Raw genomic sequence first — 22,192 nt, forward strand, 5'->3', positions numbered from 1 at the left:
TAGAAATTTCGATTCTGCCGCTTGGATTCTGCTTTCTTGTTTTTTAAAAATTGTCCAGCTTGCGCTTCCAAATAGCAATTGGGTGTGGTCATTACCTTACAAAACTTGACTTTCGTGTATTCTCTCATTTTATTTCTGAATGCTTATTCACTGTTCTGTGTATCATTTGATATATCTGCAATTTGTTATCAATGTCGACTTCAGTCTGATAGTTTATAATATTTCCAAGGTAACTGAAGTGATTTCCCTATTTAATGTCTTTGTTTCATACTTTTATCTTAGTTCTCAGAGTTTTTGTCACTTTCCAAGCCATCATTTTTGTTTTCGGAATGGATATTTTCATATGATATTCCTTAGAAATCTTTTTAACCCTCTAACGGTAAGGTGGGGTTGGATCAGACCCCACCCTCTAAATATCGATTTTTCGGGGTAAAATAAAAAATGAATATGGGAAAAAGTTTTATTATCAATTAAACACATATAATATTTGTTATAACAACAAGTTTTTTTATTTTTATAGTCAATAAGTCAGAATATAAGGTACTTTGGAAAAAAATAGGAACTTGATTACAAAAAATACCTTAATAGAAATATTCTCTATAAAATTATTGAAAACATAGTAAAAATCAATAGATTCAGTCATCAACTAGGAAACTGAGTGCTTTAGAAATTCTAAAGATAGGAACTAAACGAGAAATTCTCTTACTAATTGTAGAAAATAATTATAGTGTCAGCAGTTTCGAAATATAAAGTACTCAATAATGAATGTTTTTGTACACATAATGTAATGTGAACAAATAATAAATGTGTAATGTCATCCTGGAAACGATAACATACAGCCCTGAATTTGGCACAATTTATCACATCTCAGTTTCTTTACAGCCAAGGCGTACAATAACTTTGTGCTCCCCACATATAGAACGATTACACTTAACTACAAAAAACATTCCCCTTCCTATCTTTTGATCTGTCGCAAAAATCGCATCTTCTTTTCTTTAGTGGCTGTGCTTGGGTAGGCTTGTCTAATTCGATTGTTTTTTTTTCTGAAGGTTTTCCAAGAGACGAACGGAGCTCACGGGGAAGATGGGTGTTATTCAACCTCTTTTCCATAAGAGGTTTTGTCAAAGAGAGCGCAAGATTTTTGAAAAATGATATTCTCGCGCCATTTGAAAAGCTGTCCATTTTGCTATTGCTTTTGTATATGATAAAACTATTTATAGCAGCTATGTCTAAAATAGCATAAAAGTACCGCATGGGCCATCTTCTCGATTTTCTTTTTGTGGTCCTGCTGTGGCAAAGCATATCGAATACATCGACCCCACCTTTAGTTAGATTGTAGAACACAACAAATTCAGGCTTATTTGATTTTTCATTTATCTCTCCACAGAAGTGCATAGACGATATGAGTAAAACGTTTTTATTTTTCTTTGTGGTAAATGACACCTAAGTTTAGTCTTCCTGATACGTAAATGTTGAAGAGCCTACTGGAGCAGAAAGCAGCATTGATGGTGGTATTTGCGGTTTGTTCCTCCTCAATCTACCTACAAATGTGAGTTTCTTTTGGAGGAGGGCGTCTGTGAGGAGAACCAATTGTCCGCTGGAATGTTTCTATTAGAACCCCTGATAGATTCCGTCAGGCGCAAAACATACTGGGCAGGTAAAGGCAAATCTCTAGGTCTCCTCTTTATTCTGTTGACCTTGCCAGTGTATGGAATGCCACACAAAAAACAGAGTGTCCTTGCGTCGCATAGTGACATTACTTTCAACCCATATTTGTCGGGTTTCGATGGGATATAAGTTTTGAATGGACAGGCACCCCGAAAACTAAGTAGAGTCTCATCTCCTGTGACATATTCGGATGGACTATAATTTTTTTCACTGTTAGATTCAAACATGTCCCACACTTCCCTGAAAGCCGCAAATTTGTCGTTGATTTCTTTGGCCTCTTTGGTGGCTTTATCGCGGACGCGGAGGATTTCGAGAAGAAATGCAAACCTTTTCTTGCACATAGTGCAACGGAATACCGGAGGTCCATAGGTTGCTGAGAACATCTCATCTACACTGAGCATAGAATGTTTTAGGACACTACTCATGAAGAGAAGACCCATAAACCCTTTTATTTCACCGCTCTCTGTTGGTGAATGAAACCACTGGACCGTATTGTACTTTTGCCTAGATTTCTCGATTTCAAGATTTGTGTACAAAACAATTTGTTCTATAATTTTCGAATCTATAAATAATAAAAATATTTCCAACTTACTAGTGACCCCCTTGCTTCCCCACGTGGACCAGGGAGATGAGTAATAATATTTGACACTGGTGTCCTAGAAAATTTTAAATGGATAGGTTCGTTGGTCTATAATGTTTCTAAGTCTTTACGTAGCTCAAAATTTCTCTCATCGTCTACATCTAACTGAGAATTATCAAACTCGACTGCTCCTGCCGCACAATGAAATACATCATCCTCCTCATCAGTATTAGATAATACATCATCCTCGGTTTCTGAACAGTTTTCTGCATCGATATTGTCGCCATCCTCTGACTCAGCCTCCTGTCGGAGAAACTCGTTGTATATCTCCTCAGGAGTTATAACGAGTTGATGCGCCATTTTAGTAAGATAATAGAAGAGAAAACAACACTTAGATGTAATATAAACATCAGTATGGGGTTGAATCGTCCCCACGAAAAAAACCTAATAAGTGAGACGTAAACAGTAAGGTGGGGTCGGATTCAATCCGAGCGCGGGTAATGCAGGTTTCGGATAGAGAAGGTAGCTGCAGGTCACTCACCAGACTGTCGTGGCCTCCTCGGCGTTCTCGGGACGACTGGCTGGTAGGGTAGCTGGAACCACAGCGCTCTCAGAAAAGGGAGTGGGGAGGTATAAACAAAGAGACTCACTGGGGTCGGATCCAACCCCAACCTTTACCATTAGAGGGTTAAGTCTATAGATGGATCGTTGTGACCGAATTATCGCTATCCTGTACACTCGCCAAATCATTTCCAAAAAGCATCATACTAAAAGTATTTTATGAGATCATTTCAAAGCCGGATAAATTTGTTGTTTCTATGTTTCAATCATATCGTCAGTGTACACAGTAAAAAGTGTGGGTGATAAGCTATAGCCTTGTCGAACACCTTGGTTCGATAAAAGAATTTTCTCGGCGAATATTTAATTAAAAATTTGTATCTGTTGCTTAACCGTCTATAGTCGTTAACACTATACGAATTTTTGGTAGTGAAACATTCTGTCCATTATAATTATCCGGGCTGTTATGCCGTGGTCGGTTGATGAAATCTATGTTTGGGAATCGACACAGAATTCATCAACCGACCACGGCATAACAGCCAGGATAATTATAATGGACATGATATTTCCGGCCGTGAAAGTCTACATTTTAGTGTGAAAAATTCTGCCGTATTCAGGTGACTGCTATGACTGACCATTTGGCCAATCAGTGCAGCCCTTAATGTGGCTGCGTCTCACTATCTGCCATAGGCATTCGCAGCCTGTTTAGGGTCGGGGATGCGCTCAGGTCGATCTGCTGCTGTCGCACTGTGACTGGGGTTATGTCCCGCTTCACACTGTAGACTATGCGACCACTGCTCGTCCTTTGTTATGTCTGTCGGGAGCCGCAAAGCCCGTCGAATGTGCTGTTTGGTTACATCCATTTCTTCTGAACGTGATCGTTTGGTGACTGAGCTCTGATGCGTGACGTGGAGTATGTCTAGTGATTGAATTCCACACACAATGAAGTCCGCATGTGGACGTCCAGCCGTGGGACGTGTTGACAACATAGTACGTTTAACAAGGATAGTGGACATTAATTCGATTGGCTAGAAAAGAATATGAGTCAGCCAGTCGCGTGTGTCGCCACGCCCAGAGAAACAGGTCTGGAAGACGCAAACATATCGCCTTGGAGGGCCACTTGTTGACGAGACGGGAAGCAGGACACCTGTGATCGAGACGGCACTGCCCGCCGCATACGCGCCACCGGCAGATACGGGCAGCGGCCGCCAACATGTCTGCCCGCAGTTTTCAGGCTGTGACGATATGCTGTCAGCCGCCAGTAGCACGTCATCTGACACGTCGATAGCAACCTCATAACTGTCCAGTAAAATTCGCTACAGCTGTCATCCACGGCTGACTGCGAGTACCATTTGTCTCATAGTAACCAAGATTTAAACACCTTGAGATTAGTTTCTTCATCATGAGCAAAAATTATTTGTAATTTGTGGTTGAATTTGAATAAGCTGGTCCAAAGGCGCTGTGTTCATAAAAATAAATGTTTGCGATCAGCCTCATTACGTTCTTGCGGATGGCACTTCTAACTACTTCATATAATTTGCAAATGCTTGACTCAAGTGTTATTTAAGATATTGTAATTCCTCTGAATCAGTTTGCAAAAGTTGCACTCCAGTGCAATTTAATAAATTACTGTGAAATTTCGACCATTACATTTATACTGACAGCTAGGTTATACAAGTCAGCATAGTAGGTTTCTTGAATACTCTGAGTCCTAGAGTACCATCGCCTTCAGTCTCAATAGAAAACAAAGGGGTGGAAAGGCCCCATCTTGTTTCGTGTACAAAGTTAATTGTAAGCTGTAGTGTTGCGAACTTAGATATTGTAGGTACTTATTCATAGTTTCTCGTCCACGTGGTCACACAGTGCAGTTTCATCTACGTATAGATAAAACAGTGTCGGATTTAGAGTAGCATGTTTCCTCAAAGTCAGTCATAAATTAATTCACTGTGGCGTCCCACGGCCATGCTGTCAGTTTCTTCATAGTAGTTTTCACCGAATATCTGGTAGGTTTAAGAGGTCATGAACTCAAAAAACCTTGTCAATGTGAATACAGACTGTCTTCAAAAGAGTTATAAGGTCTCGTCTAGTGGCAAAATCACCCACCTTTACGAAGAAGTTTTACAATTGGTTCCGCACAGCGTTTCATATGTGGTGTTGGCAACTGTGTGAAATTACGTTACCAGTTACATTTTGCCAGCTGGTGTGTCAGTGCTTCGACGCTGCTCACGATAGGTATAATGGTATACACTCTGAAACCTTTTCTTAAAATGTATCCCTACGCGGTCTTCCCGCCCTCTTTAAAATTATATCAATGCGCGGTCTCTCCCGCCAACAGTACTCTGGTGCAGACATTCCCTGCTATCACAATTATTTCCAAAATGACAAATATTAATTATTCCTACTTAATCCAATTAATAAAATATAAACATCTTTCATAAATTGCGGTTTGACAATAGACAATAGAAACATACACTTCTCACATAACCCTCCACTGGGTTTCCCTAAAATTTCCCTACATAGAGCACACAGAAATCAATCAAGACCCAGAAAATTTGAAAGCAGATTTCAAGAAAGTAATCAAAAGTAATCCTAAATTACGAAACGAACTGACAGAAAAGATCAACGAACTCACTGCAAGAATAGACTTGTTAGATACTAACAATAACAGTAAATCAGATGAGACTACACCAGTCTCAGTTCAACAGATTCTAATAGTAAAGATACGCATATTACAAATGTACAACAAACAATCGCAGACCTAGAATCACGTAATAATTTTTTACATCAGAAAATCAATTCTTCACAGCAAGGGATAGCTGACACACAAGAAACAACTGCAAACAATCAATTCCAACAGAACACACACCATTATGACATGCCTCAAATACACAATACATATAACGTCGGTAGACTCAAGAGAGTAAGAGATCTTACTCAGGCAGCAAGACACATAAATTCATATGCATAACATTCCGAAAATAATTACACACAAAGACACGACGGTTTTGACCACAAACATTTTCTTTCAGTGAGAAAGTTTAAAACATTTATAAATGACAGGACGAAATACATCCGCTGGACTGGATCCAACAATTCAATGCGGCACTCCCACCGTCATGGCCAGTTCAACATAAGATAGAACTTATTATTAGTTTTCTTGAAGGAGAACCAGCGAGAAGAAGGCGACCAATTGCTAGACAGTGGTTTTCAGTAGAAGCATTCCAGGAAGTATTTATAGCATCAAATTGGTCAGATATCACACAGAGTATCATTAAAGATCGGCTAATTAGTCTGCCAAATTTCGAGAATTCTACTTTCCCAACAATCACACAATTTTTCGAGTATATAGTAGAGCAGAACCAATAGCTCAATGAGCCATACAGTCAATCCGCATTAATACAGCTGTGTATTTCAAAACTCGCCAGAGCATTAAAAGTGTCATTATTAACAAGCCAGCAAAAGTACAGCTTGTTCGCATTTAGAGACATCCTGCGATTGCTAGAGGTACACCAGGCAGATTATACATTTGTGAATAAGAACTTTTCACGAGATAATGCAAATCAGACAAACAATCCTAATTTTGAGCAAACACGATTTGGCAATAACAATCATAATAAACGCTTTCACAGCGCAAAATCAAAATTTTAATCGAGAATACACAAAAGGATTTAATGAACAGGAGTATAATAACGATGTACATTACAGTTCAAGACAGCAACAGAGCCATCCAAATAACACGACACATATACGACGGGAAATGCCGAACTGGTCAAACTTTCAGATGACTCATCCTCCAGATAACGCGCCAGATGGAAGCCATTATACAGGTCAGCTGCAAAATACACAAAACGAACAAAGATAGCCTTTTCAGAGAAACATGCGTGCCTCGCTGTATAACCCCAGTTATAACGACTGAAGGAGAGAAAACGAACACCGACCGCAAAGGACATTCTACAATGATAATTTTCATAGAAATTCAAACAGTGCACAGCAGCCAAGTTATCGTATGAATTTACCAGACAAAAAATTTCATCTGCCACCTACCACTAATAATCAAAACGGTAGAACAGTACAGCTCATAGAAAACACACAACATTCCCTGTCAGAAAATGAAATGTCTTGACGATTATGACTAGAGATAACCTGTGATGAATCTCTAAATGACGACACTATGGATAAGGACAGAGAAAAGATAACTATAGAGAATACCATTACATTCGATGACGTGCGAGACACATTGTTACACAAAAAACCGATCATACAGAAAACTACATGCCACCCAATAATCGAGATAAATTTAAAGTCACAAAATGTTTTAGCAATAGTAGGTTCAGGATCACCAATGTGCGTAATTAACGAAGACACATTCAATAGATGCAATAGCAATAATGATTACTCATTATCCCTGTTAAAAAAAAAACTAAAATTAAGGGAGCATTTCCAGGAAAAAGCATTGAAGTCAAAAGACAGACACAATTAAGGTTTGTTTTTGCAGGGCAAACTTTCCGCAGCAATTGTTGGATAGTTCCTTTTGGAAAGTAAGACAATTGTTAAACATATTGCGTTTGCAAGCAGGATATTTTCTCTAGCAGAGAGCAATTATTCTGAAACAGAATTAGAGACCCTATGCGCAGTATGGGAATTTAAGACATTCCATCATTATCTGTTTGGAAGACACACCACAATATTTACCGATCACCGAGCAATCCAGTTTTAATTTTTAGCAAAACTTACGCATGATAGATTAAGCCATTGGAAATTATATCTACAATAGTTTAACTTTACTATTGTACACATTTCAGGCATGCAGAATATTGTTCAAAGAAATTGCTCTGAGCACTATGGGACTTAACATCTGAGGTCATCAGTCCCCTAGAACTTAGAACTACTCAAACCTAACTAACCGAAGGACATCACATACATCCATGCCCGAGGCAGGATTCGAACTTGCGAGCGTAGCGGTCGCGCGGTTACAGACTGAAGCGCCTAGAACCGCTCTGCGCACTGGCCGGCGCAGAATATTTTTGCCGATGCTCTATCGAGATCTATACACCATAAACGACTAGAGAAAGAAAATACTTTCTGCCACAACAACCATAGTATTATGTATATCAAACAAGTAGCTTTCGAAAACTTTATATCATCATCATTACAGGGCACAGAGAGAGAACAGCAGAAAGATGAAACACCAGAAGTGATTGTAACGCTTTGGCGAGACAAGAGCAACGCAAAAATCAGACATAATTACACTACACATCAAAATATTCTGTTTATTCGCTCACACCCAGACAGCAAGAATTAGCTTTTAAACATTCCAGAAGGGATCAGAAACAAATTGATATGGTATATGCACCTAAGGTATGTACATTAAGGAGATAGGAAATGCTTTGTATTCTTTGACAAAATTGTCACTTCAACAATATGGATAAACACTTTCGCAAAGTTATAGCATCCTGCAAGATATGTCAGAAAGCTAAATCATCAACAGTATCACAGATTCCACCACTGTGTCCCACAATACTGGTTAAGACACATGTCAGCAGTAGATCTTTCCTGTCAGATCCCCAGAACAAGTAAAGGTTGTAGCTATATTCTAGTAGCCGTAGAACTGACATCCAAATTAGTAACATTTTCTCCACTAAGGAAAGCAACAGCTAGAACAGTATCAAGAGCATTTGTAAGAGATTTTCTATCAGTAATAGGACATGTACAGAAGGTTATTTCAGATAACGGATCACAGTTTAGGTCAGACATATGGAAACAAATGTTAGAGAGTAAGAACACAACACCAATATACATATCAAGACATCACAGTTCTTCTAACCCGTCAGAAAGAATAATGAAAGAGATCAGGAAACTATGTAGAATTTATTGCCACAGAAAGCATACAACATGGGACAAATACAAAAAAATGGCTCTGAGCACTATGGGACTTAACATCTGTGATCATCAGTCCCCTAGAACTCAGAACTACTTAAACCTAACTAACCTAAGGACATCACACACATCCATGCCCGAGGCAGGATTCGAACCTGCAACCGTAGCAGTCCCGCGGTTCCGGACTGAGCGACAAATACATTTGACAGTTTCAGAAAGTAATAAATGTAATACCTAATGAGTCAAATAAGCTGTCACCAACTATAATACTGACGAATAAAGATCCACCGAATAAACTTACTGAAAGAATTACTTTTCCAAAGAAGTGTAGACTTCGTCATTCTGAGATAATAGAGATGGCACTAGCGAACATTAAACGAGCTGCAGATCGTCGGAAGAGACAGCAGAAGCACGTAAGTAGATTACACAAGTACGAGACTGGCGATAAGGTACCCATTATTTGTCACATAAAGGGAAGAACCGATGCAAAAAATTTAAACTTCTATATGCAAGACCATACAGAATTCGAAATATTCCGCAAGGTAATGTAGTACACATTGAGACAGTCAGAACAAAAAAATCGAGAGGAAACCGTTATATGTCAAACACACAGAAATTCTTAAAATAGAAAAGCCTTCTTACAGGGATACATATAGACAGAGTATAACATTGAGCTTTTTGACACATTCCAGCAAGCCCGAACACAGTGAGCTACTAATGGGTTATCTACGTGCACAACAGATTGCCTCGACTCGACCATATATAATTATACTGAACATTAATAACAGTCTTAGAAGCTTTCTCGCAGGACATTTATTTCACATTATGTAAGATAAGGGAAGCAATTAACAGGACTACATTTAAATGTAAATGTGTAACACGTACAAATGATTTTCATACGGTAATAGCAGTTAGATGTATTCTTTAACCCGTGCATTCAGCATTGTTGTCATAGTTCACCAAAACAAAGGTAGTTGTAATTATAATATAAGTATTGAATATGGAGAAATATGGATAAATGCTTTACAGATCATGTCAAGAGCTGATGTGATTTTCCAGATCCAGAGAGATGGTGAAGTCGTGCCGTGCGCTGACGATTACTAACCACGAATATCTTATTATAGGTAATGCAGAGAGATACTGAAGTCATACCGTGCACTGACGATTATTAACAATGAATATTTTATTATAGACTATGACGAGAGGTGACACTAGGTACAAAGAAGGGACGAGAATGAAGATGTTAGTATGTAAGTAACATAATTTAGTACTCGTTTATTTTGATAACATGTGACACAATGCAGCGCAGCACTACAGATGGAGAAACCACAATAAATTGCTTACTATACGCAATTTGCTATTCGAAAATTTTTTTCTGCATTGAACTTGATATCTTTTACTTCAGATACATACAGAGTAGAAACAGATTACGCCAAATGTCAGCATACTGATCCGCACTCCGCGTAAAATACAAATGGTTTCTCTTAAATAACGATGACGATGTGTGCTACACAACTCAAACATAATTTATAGTCGACTGACAGTATGACTCATAACTGACGACCACATTACTGAACAGAACACACAAAAGGAAATTGATCTACTGAAGTCACAGAAAGTGACATAGTTTGTCAAAATGTAGTTGCATGTTACAAAAACTGTGAGATTGTATAAGAGACTCTTGGTGTAATTGTTTGTACAAACACCAAACTATGATTTAGCTAAAGGAAATTTAACTACTAAAGTCACAGAAAGTGACACAGCTTGTCCAAATGTATTTGTATAATTCATAACCTGTGGAGCAATATAACAGTGTCCTTATGTAACTATTTATATAGCACCAGATTATGATTTATTTGAAGGAAATGTATCTGCTAAAGTCACAGGAAGTGACATAGTTTGTATAAAGGTACTTGTCTATTTTATTTAAAATGTTCAAGTCTAAATGTACTACTAAATTCCACTTACAGGAATATTTGGTTATCTTATTGACACGTAATGTCATATGTACTGTAGGCTGAATTCACTGCAGATGAAAAATGTGTTTTTTATGTAATTGTTTAAAGCTATAAACTTTTCCTACAGTCACACAAGAAGACATATTTTGTCCTTTTAAATGTAAAATAAGAATACTGTGAAGACGATTTTTATAAGCACTGAGGAAAGAAAATATGTAAAGTTTGGTAATAACGGTATCAGCCATATCCGTGAACATTTTGACAAAATGCTTATACCTGTACCTTAATTCCTGTGCATCCCCATGGTTATGGAGCGCAAACAAAGTGAATAGTGAACCACGTTACGATGTTTTCTGTGAGGTGTCGGCATACCAAGATGCACACCATAGTCACGATGTACATCAATAGGTGCTTGCATACCAAGATGCACTCCATCACTAGTAATGGACAATTAGAGTTGGAACTCGTACCTGTTGTAGCTGCGGGAACTCAGGCAATTCGACGGTTAATTTAGTGTTTGGTTACACTAAAACTATGGATCAAAGAGACGACGGAATCACATGGTGAAACCTGGTGTTGTGCGTGAGGGAAAGAAACGGACTTTAGAGTGCATTCACAGACAGTTGCCAGTGTTTTGACCATGCCACCCAATTCCTTTTTATTCCTTCCTTGAATATGATACTAATAGATGCCAATTTTACCAGTCAAACAAATTTATAATGAAACATAAACTATGTTCTAATATTTGCCATTCATTACTATTAGAGATATAAATAAGTTTTACTACCTGATCTACACTTCCAACTTGCTGACACGTATTATTTGTATATTTAGATGTATACTCTTTTGAAAATTCTCTTTGTTAGACTTAGGAAAACAAATTCTTATGACAGTATATGTATGTGCATTTTTGAAAGAAATATTCTACCACTAACTTACTTATTACTACATATATATTTCTATAATCAAATTTTCTCCTTACGTCACTTCCAAATGACTTAACGACGTAGGAAACCTTTAAGGAAACCCAGTGGAGGGTTTTGTAAAACGTGTGTATTTATTTCTAAATCACAATTAATGAAAGATGTTTATATTTTATTAATAGGTTTAAGTAGGAATAATTAATATTTATCATTTGCGAAATAATTGTGGTAGCAGGGAATGTCTGCACCAAAGTATTGGAGGCGGGAGAGACCGCACATTGACATAATTTTCAAAAGGACGGGAGAGACCGTGTATGGATACATTTTAAGAAAAGTGTTGGAAAGACCGAGCATTGATACATATTGTAATAGTAGCAGGGATTGTATGCACCAGGAAGTATTGTTGGCAGGAGAGACCGCACTTCATCTACATCTACATCGACATCCATACTCCGCAAGCAACCTGACGGTGTGTGGCGGAGGGTACCTTGAGTACCTCTATCGGTTCTCCCTTCTATTCCAGTCTCGTATTGTTCGTGGAAAGAAGGATTGTCGGTATGCCTCTGTGTGGGCTCTAATCTCTCTGATTTTATCCTCATGGTCTCTTCGCGATATATGCGTAGGAGGGAGCAATATACTGCTTGACGCCTCGGTGAAGGTATGTTCTCGAAACTTCAACAAAAGCCCATACCGAGCAACTGAGCGTCTCTCCTGCAGAGTCTTCCATTGGAGTTTATCTATCATCTCCGCAACGCTTTCGCGATTACTAAATGATCCTGTAACGAAGCGCGGTGCGCTCCGTTGGATCTTCTCTATCTCTTCTGCCAACCCTATCTGGTACGGATCCCACACTGCTGAGCAGTATTCAAGCAGTGGGCGAACAAGCGTACTGTAACCTACTTCGTTTGTTTTCGGATTGCATCTCCATAGGATTCTTCCAATGACTCTCAGTCTGGCATCTGCTTTACCGACGATCAACTTTATGTGATCATTCCGTTTTAATCACTCTTAATGCGTACTGCCAGATAATTTTTGGAATTAAGTGCTTCCAGTTGCTGTCCTGCTATATTGTAACTAAATGATAAGGGATCTTTCTTTCTATGTATTCGCAGCACATTACACTTGTCTACATTGAGATTCAATTGCCATTCCCTGCACCATGCGTCAATTCGTTGCAGATCCTCCTTCATTTCAGTACAATTTTCCATTGTTGCAATCTCTCGATATACTACAGCATCATCCGCAAAAAGCCTCAGTGAACTTCCGATGTTATCCACAAGGTCATTTATGTATATCGTTAATATCAACGGTCCTACGATACTCCCCTGCGGCACACCTGAAATCACTCTTACTTCGGAAGACTTCTCTCCATTGAGAATGACATGCTGCGTTCCGTTATCCAGGAACTCTTCAATCCAATGACACAATTGGTCTGATAGTCCATATGCTCTTACTTTGTTCATTAAACGACTGTGGGGAACTGTATCGAACTCCTTGCGGAAGTCAAGAAACACGGCATCTACCTGGGAACCAGTGTCCATAGCCGTCTGTGTCTCGTGGACGAATAGCGCGAGCTGGGTTTCACACGATCGTCTTTTTCGAAACCCATGCTGATTCCTACAGGGTAGGTTTCTAGTCTCCAGAAGAGTCATTATACTCGAACATAATACGTGTTCCAAAATTCTACAACTGATAGACGTTAGAGATATAGGTCTATAGTTCTGCACATCTGCTCGACGTCCCTTCTTGAAAACGGGGATGACCTGTGCCCTTTTCCAATCCCTTGGAACGCTACGCTCTTCTAGAGACCTACGGTACACCGCTGCAAGAAGGGGGGCAAGTTCCTTCGCGTACTCTGTGTAAAAGCGAACTGGTATCACATCAGGTCCAGCAACCCTTCCTCTTTTGAGCGATTTTAACTGTTTCTCTATCCCTCTGTCGTCTATTTCGATATCCACCATTTTGACATCTGTGCGACAATCTAGAGAAGGAACTGCAGTGCAGTCTTCCACTGTGAAACAGCTTTGGAAAAAGACATTTAGTATATCGGCCTTTAGTCTGTCATCATCTGTTTCAGTACCATTTTGGTCGCAGAGTGTGTAGACATTTTGTTTTGATCAACCTACAGCTTTGACATAAGACCAAAATTTTTTAGGATTTTCTGCCAAGTCAGTACATAGAACTTTACTTTCGAATTCATTGAACGCCTCCGCATGGCCCTCCTCACACTACATTTCGCTTCGCGTAATTTTTGTTTGTCTGCAAGGCTTTGGCTATGTTTATGTTTGCTATGAAGTTACCTTTGCTTCCGTAGCAGTTTTCTAACTCGGTTGTTGTACCATCTCTTACGATCTTGCTTGGCACATACTCATCTAACACAAATTGAACAATGGTTTTGAACTTTGTCCACTGATCCTCAACACTATCTGTACTTGAGACAAAACTTTTGTGTTGAGCCAACAGGTACTCTGAAATCTGCTTTTTGTCACTTTTGCTTAACAGAAACATCTTCCTACCTTTTTTAATATTTCTATTTGCGGCTGAAATCATCGATGCAGTAACCGTTTTATGATCGCTGATTCCTTTTTCTGCCTTAACTGTTTCTAATAGTTCGGGTCTGTTTGTCACCAGTAGGTCTAATATGTTATCGCCACGAGTCGGTTCTCTGTCTAACTGCTCAAGGTAGTTTTCAGATAAAGCACTTTAAAAAATTTCACTGGATTATTTGTCCCTGCCACCCGTTATGAACGTTTGAGGATACCAGTCTATATCCGGCAAATTAAAATCTCCACTCAGAACTATAACATGGTGAGGAAATCAACTCAAAATATTTTCCAAATTATCCTTCAGGTGCTCAGCCACAACAGCTGCTGAGCCTGGGGGCCTATAGAGACATCCAATTACCATGTCTGAGCCTGATTTAACCGTGACCTGCACCCAAATTATTTCACATTTCGGATCTCCGTCAATTTCCTTCGACACTATTGCACTTTTTATCGCTATAAACACGTCTCTCCCTCCACTGTCCAGCCTGTCTCTGTGGTATACATTCCAGTCTGAGTTTAGAATTTCAATACTTTTTACATCTGGTTTCAACCAACGTTCTGTCCCTAGTACTATGTGGGCATTGTGACCGTTTATTAATGAGAGCCATTGTGGGACCTTTCTACAGACGCTCCTGCAGTTTACTATTAGCAGATTAATATTGTTATTCCCTGTTGCATTTTACCTACTCCTACATTGCCGCGTCTCAGGAGGCGTCTTGTCGGGCGTAGGAAGGGAATTCTCTAACCTAAAAAACCCACATGTGCACTTCACACGCACTCCGCTACCCTAGTAGCCGCTTCCTGCGTGTAGTGCACGTCTGACCTATTCAAGGGGACCCTACATTTCTCCACCCGATAGCGGAGGTCCAGAAATTTGCAGCCCAGATCTCCGCAGAATCGTCTGAGCCTCTGGTTTAAGCCTTCTACTCGGCAACCTTCCCTTCCACAATAACCTATGAAACCTTCCCTTAGGATTTCTATCTCTTGCTTAATAAAAACGAATGAAATCTTCCCTTTGAAATTAATTCTCCTTCTCAATATTAATAAGTGCAATCTTCGCATACAAATTTAAATGCTGATTAATAAAAGTGATTTATTGATTATTTCGACGAAACATAGAATGTGTCGTCGTCGTGGCCCTCAGTCGTTATCTGCAACAACCCAAAACTGTTCCTTACCTTTTTTACGGTTACTGGATCGCCATCTGACTGCTACATCGAACTGCGATATGAATATACTTACTCTGTTTTACTATACTTTATTAGCTGCTGGTGGAATGTCATAATAAGTGGCTGTATTTATTACCAAAGCTGACGTCATTCTTTAAGAGCAAAGCTGACGTTATTCTTTAATTAATTTGACTGAAGTTACGTAATTCATTGCTAAACATTTTCTTGACAACAATAAAATTTTGCAAAGTTTTACGTTGATGGTTTGTGGGATGGATTATGGTCAGTAATGCAATACTGCTGACAAAAATTAATTATATTCTGAAAACGATTCTTCAAATATTTACTGTTGGTAATGAAATGATTTTACAAACGTTCAAATGGGACTTACATTTTACAATAATCGCTACAACTAGCATTGCGCAAACATACCTTCAGTAGTCTTGAACTTCCCAAAAAAATAATTAAATAATATTATTTTCTCTTATGACAACAGTTAGCTGATGACTCTGTACATCCGTTTATAATCTCTTGTAAATCATAGCTGGTGGCTGGCAGGTACACCGCTCCTCTCAACCGCTCACTTCAGACCTGCTACTGCACTTCACATCTCGCTTACTACTGACTTCCTACGAACGCTTAAGTGCGGTCTCTCCCGCCAACAATACTTTGGTGCAGATTTCCCTGCTACTACAATTATTTCCCGAGTGACAAATATCAATTATTCCAACTTAATCCTATTAATGAAGTATAAATTGTTTTTTGACAATAGACAATAGAAATATACACGTCTTACAAGTCCTTACGAATTCTTTGTTAGCCAATGCTGTGATGCTGCTCCTGATATCTTTAAGATTTTCTCTTCAAAAGGGCATAAAAGGAGGTAGACCGTTTTTACTTGTCTTGTTTTGGATGTATTATTTTCCCATTAAGTCAGTCATCGAGTTTTCACTTGTATTCCGAGAGAGGGAGCAGCGTTGTTGCGTTCCATTCGTCATCACATAACAATTATCTTGTCCTTCTCGTAACCCCCTAATAGCTGCTCTTCCTACTCTCGATATGTTCCCCTTAGGTTGCTGGTGAGTCTGTGGAATGTTTCTCGGAGTGTTTCCTCTGCTGCGTCCACATGGATGACGTTGTCTACAATTAGTCGGCAACGTTGCGGCAGCACAGTTCAGCCCCTTCTCAAGTACCGACATAGCTTCGTCATCAGTTGTTCTGCATGTGGTGTTGATCACGATACATCTTGAATTCTCATCTCGTTGAAGGAATTTTTTTGTCAGACACCCATACTTTGAGGCATATATGCTGGTCGCTTGCTTGTGCCCACGAAACAGTATCGACACAGTCCCAAGTGTCAGGAGAAAAACTTTCTCTTGATGAAATGCGGCAGTACGTCAACACACCAAGTCGACCATAGCAGGCCACTGACTACAGGCCAAGCACGACAAAGAGTATGGCATAATGAAGGGACATGGGCAGCCCTCTTCGTTCTGGAAGAATATGAGTAAAGAAGCTGTAGCAATCGGACTGGGCTAGAATTTTGTAAATAAAGGTAGTCTTAGGTCGTAACAGTTTCTTCAGATCCGGCAATGCCAAACTGACAACGAACTCCTTGGGTACGGGGTCGCAAAAAACCAATTGTGTTTACAGCGTTCGATGCTCCACATATTGTCTACCACGCAACCAAAGAATTGGTTGCTAATGGCAACACGAGGCGCCGCAGGAGGTGTCCAATGGTGAGCACAGCATGAGGCTACAGAGCGGAGTTGAACTGCTTAATCGACAAATAACTTACAACAGTGCTCCTGTGCTACTGGTGCTGAGACAAAGCAGAGCAATAGCGTGGATAAACTAAGTAAACGTTGCATTACATCTACAACAACAATCGTCTATGTTGATATATCGTCACAAGGGATTTTGCAGAGTGAGAAAGAAGTTTCTACAAGATGAATCAGTGGAATGGGTGGTGTCGTGTACGCTTGACTGTGCGGACAGTGTACATTAGGAGTACAATGATTACGATACGTGCTTAACATGTGAAAGTGATACTGAAACAGGGTTTGAGCCGGGTAGTTCATTATTCTTATCGAAGAAAGAGCTACAAATAGCGTCTCCAGTAAAGCATTAATAAGGGACAACTATTGTCCAAGGAGCGGGTATTAAACATAAGATAATCCACAGCTCAGCAGATAACAGTTATGAACAGATTTAAAAACGGCCCCATCAATATGACTGTGTAGTGCATAAGAAAAACTACTGATATTCAAGAAAGTACAGAACACACTTCTTACAAAAAGTGGTGTTTTTGCATTACATTGATGCCCGATACAATTTACGGTATGTACATTATAATCACCTACCACGTTATGCACATCAAATTGCGCGTTGTATTGATTACAGTGATGTCAAGGGAAGCAGTAGATGGTTACATAACTTGAAGGACTGCTAGAGAATTGGAAGACGTAAGAAAGAAATTTCAAACAAAGCATCAACTTGACGATGCACAGCAAACTGCAGAATCGGCCCGAAAATTTGTAGATGAGATAAATAAACCTGCCTATCGTTCACTGAGGAATTTTTTCAACTCCGACTAATCGGTAAATGAGGAAGAAATGCATATGAAAGGAACCATGGAAATCAGGATCACCCAAAGTTGTATCACGATCAGCTAAAATTCTTGCCTTAACGCATTCGTATACAATTATTCCGACTGTTAATCTGGATGGTAAAGTAGTCGGAAAGTTATTCATTGTGCTGCGAGAAGCTGGAGGTGCTCTTCCCTCTACGATTCCCTTAGAGCCAACTATTCCTCCTGAAAATATGTGACATGAGCATTTCATACCACCTGGCATTACTGGAAATATACATCCTCTGGATGCTTGTGTTCTCCGTACCTATAAAACACATTATCACACTAACTCCAGCTACTCCTTACAGAATACCAGTTTCACGATAAGCTCCGCTACAGACTATTTTCCATTCTGTTGCGTGCTATCACATTTCATAAGCCACCCCGTTACGCCAATGTGATTCTATATGCATTCTTTAAGAGTGGATACCTAACTATGAGTCATTCGGTGCTCATGGCGCAAGTTAATGTTTTAGTCTGAACATTTATTCGATGTCAACGATGCCCACTTTGTGAAGTGAATTGCATATATCAAATAGGTTGATTTCTGCACCTCTCGGACACTAATTTTCTGTCGCCTTCCTGATACACAATGTGAGTCACAAGCAGCTAGTATTTCTCTTGTCATAACCTATAGCACAACACTTTCAAATAAGCCTTACTAAAGAGTGAACTAGCGACCAAGCACTCAAGGACTTTCTTGTAAGATATGTATTATTCGAAACTCAATTGCAACTGCCTATTTGCCGATCGACTTGTTGTGTAAACTAACAATAGTGTGTATATTTTACTATCTAGAGACATAAATTATACGAAATGAACATCTACTCTTATATTGCTGACGTAATCGCCGTCGGATGACAAATAATAGTAGACCACGCGGTGGTTGCCCAGTAGCGAGAGAGACAATGACCTTCAGAGGCACTCCCCCTGGACAGTATCGGTGGTGGCGTTCTGAAACAACTTTCCTCTCTTTCTAATTTGATATCTTCTCAATATATAAATTGTTTATTTATTTATTTATCTACACGCCAAGCTCCGTAGGACCAAATTGAGTAACAAATCTCCTAGGTCATGGAACGTGTCAGTACATGAAATTACAAAATAAAAATTATAACAGATAAAAATAAAATGTTTGTGAACCCAACAAAAGTCAAGCCATAAGTTTAAGTAAACACAATAAACAATATAACGTAAGAATCTGCTTAATTTTTCAAGGAACCCCTCAACAAAATAGAAGGAGTGAACCATGAGGAAACTCTTCAGTTTTGTTTTGAAAACGCTTGGATTACTGCAAAGATTTTTGATTTCTTGTAGTAGCTTATTAAAAATGGATGCGGCAGTACACTGCATCCCTTTCTGTAGAAGATTTAAGGAAGGCCAATCCAATTGCAGGTTGGATTTCTGCCAAGTATTAACTGAGTAACTGAGTGAAAGCTGCTTATAAGCTAATATTTTGTGTGTGTGTGTGTGTGTGTGTGTGTGTGTGTGTGTGTGTGTGACTCGTGAAAAGAGGTGGACAAGAGGTTCGTAAACTTACACCAAAATATCGTTTTAGAATGGGAAGAGTTACCCCAAAATATAATACCATACGACATAAGCGAATGAAAATAAACAAAGTAAACTTATTTTCGTGTCGAACGATCATTCACTTCAGATACCTTTCGAATAGTAAAAATGGAAGCATTATGTCTTTAAACAAGATCCTGAACGTGGGCTTTCCACGAAGGCTTATTATCTGTCTGAACACCTAGAAATTTCAGTTTCACTAATAACATGTGTAAGTAGGCTGTTTATGTTTTCTCTATGTAAGTAGGCTGTTTAGGTTTTTTATTGGTAACGCCACCTCTGTATGACAATCACTGGCTGTGCTGTGTGCAGTCTGTGGCTGCTTTGCATTGTTGTAATACTCGCCATTGTAGTGTTAGGCAGCTGGCTGTGAACAGCGCGTAGCGTTGCGCAGTTGGAGGTGAGCCGCCAGCAGTGGTGGATGTGGGGAGAGAGATGGCGGAGGTTTGTAATTTGTCATGAACTGATATATATATTATGACTTGTGATGATATCAAGGTAAATACATTGTTCGTTCTCTATTAATATCTTTCATTTGCTAACTATCCCTATCAGTAGTTAGTGCCTTCCATAGTTTGAATCTTTTATTTAGCTGGCAGTAGTGGCGCTCGCTGTATTGCAGTAGCTTGAGCAGCGAAGATTTTTGTGAGGTAAGTGATTTGTGAAAGGTATAGTTTAATGTTAGTCAGGGCCATTCTTTTGTAGGGAATTTTGAAAGTCAGATTGCGTTGCGCTAAAAATATTTTATGTCAGTTTAAGCACAGTCGTGTAAGAATTGTTGAAAGGGGACGTTTCATAGTCTGAACACCTAGAAATTTCAGTTTCACTAATAACATGCCCATTGTGTGCAATTAAAGCGTCGGGTTTTGTTGAATTGTGTGTTAGAAACTGTAAAAATTGAGACTTGTTGTGATGTCTCCTTAGTTTCTTTTCTACAAGCCATGAACTTAGGTCGTGAACCGCACTATTCGAAAACCCAGCCAATGTTTCACACAACATCCCTTACTACCAAGCTAGTGTCATCAGCAAACAGAAATATTTTAGAGTTACCCGTAATACTAGAGGGCGTATCATTTACGTAAATAATGAACAGGAGTGGCCCCAACACTGATCTCTGGGGAACCCCACACTTCACTGTACCCCACTCAGACACCACATCACAGCCATTCTGAACATTGTGAATAATGACCTTTTGCTGTCCGTTCCAAAAGTAAAAGGTCAAATAATTGAGAGCTACTCTCTGTATTCCGTAATGGTCCAACTTCTGGAGCAATATTTTGTGATCAACACAATCAAACGCCTTAGTAAAATAAAAATAAAAAATATGCCTAGCGTTCGGAAATTTTTGTTTAACCCATCCAGTACTTTACAGAGAAACGAGAATATAAAATTTTCTGTAGTACTGGGTACGCCTTGTACAGTCCAGTATCATATTTAGCAATTTCTGTGCGATCAAGAGTTAGTCTAACTGAAATCACCCAGCCTTTTCGAAGTATACCTCCCTCTCTTGTGATTCTTGAACAGAATATTCACGCTTACTAGATAAAATTTATTAACTGAAATTAAACTCCGCCCGAAGAGGCCATGAAGGCCCAACGGTACAACGGTACCGATCGGCCACCGTGTGATCCTCAGCCCAAGGCATCACTGGATGCAGATATGAAGGGGCATGTCAGCACACCGTTCTCCCGGCCGCATGTCAGTTTCCGAGAACCGGGGCCGCTACTTCTCGAGCAGGTAGCTCCTCTGTTTGCGTCACAAGGGTTGACTGCACCCCTCTTGCCAACAGCGCTCGGCAGACCGGATAATCACAGATCCACGTGTTAGCCCACCCCGACAGCACTTAACTTCGGTTACTTGACGGGGACAGGTGTTACCACTGTGGCAAGGCCATCGGCAGCTAAAATGTACCACAGAACTTAATTATTCTCTACCCTCTCTCAGTCCTAGAACCAAGTCCAAATTCTCCCGTGACCCTCCATTCTACTGCTTCCCATACAACCAAATTTCACTCGTTCCATAGCTATTAGACTTTCATCTCCCTTTACATACTGTATTACCCTTTCAATATCCTCATATACTTTCTCTATCTCTCTATCTTCAGCTTGTGACGTCGGAATGTATACCTGAACTATCGCTGTCGGTGTTGGTTTGCTGTCGATTCTGATTAGAAAAACCCTGTCACTGTTCACAGTAACACACTCTCTCCCCTACCGTCCTGTTCATAACGAATACTACTCCCATTACACCATTTTCTGCTCCTGTTTATATTACCCTATACTCATCTGACCGGAGACCTTGGTCTTCTGTTCGTTTCGCTTCACTGACCGCTACTACCTAGATTGAGCTTTTTGCACGTCCCTTTTCAGGTTCTCTCACTTCCCTAAACACATTCAAGGTACTAACATTCCACGTCCCTACTTGTAAAACGTTATCCCTTCGTTGTTTATGCACGGAGATCCGTGTAGGGGAGTGCTCCGGAATCTTTTGCCAATGGAGAGATCATCATGACACAGCTTCAATTATAGGCCACATGTCCTGTGGATAAACGCTATGTGTCTTTAATGCAGTGGTTTCCATTGCCTTCTGCATCCTCAAGGCATTGATCATTGCTGATTCTTTCACCTCTAGGGGCAGTTTCCCACCCCAAGGGCAAGAGAGTGTCCTGAACCTCTGTGAGTTTCTCTGCCCTCTTTTACAAGGACGTTAAGA

This window comes from Schistocerca piceifrons, chromosome 5, assembly GCF_021461385.2.
Source record: "Schistocerca piceifrons isolate TAMUIC-IGC-003096 chromosome 5, iqSchPice1.1, whole genome shotgun sequence".
NCBI classification, from domain to species: Eukaryota; Metazoa; Arthropoda; class Insecta; order Orthoptera; family Acrididae; genus Schistocerca; species Schistocerca piceifrons.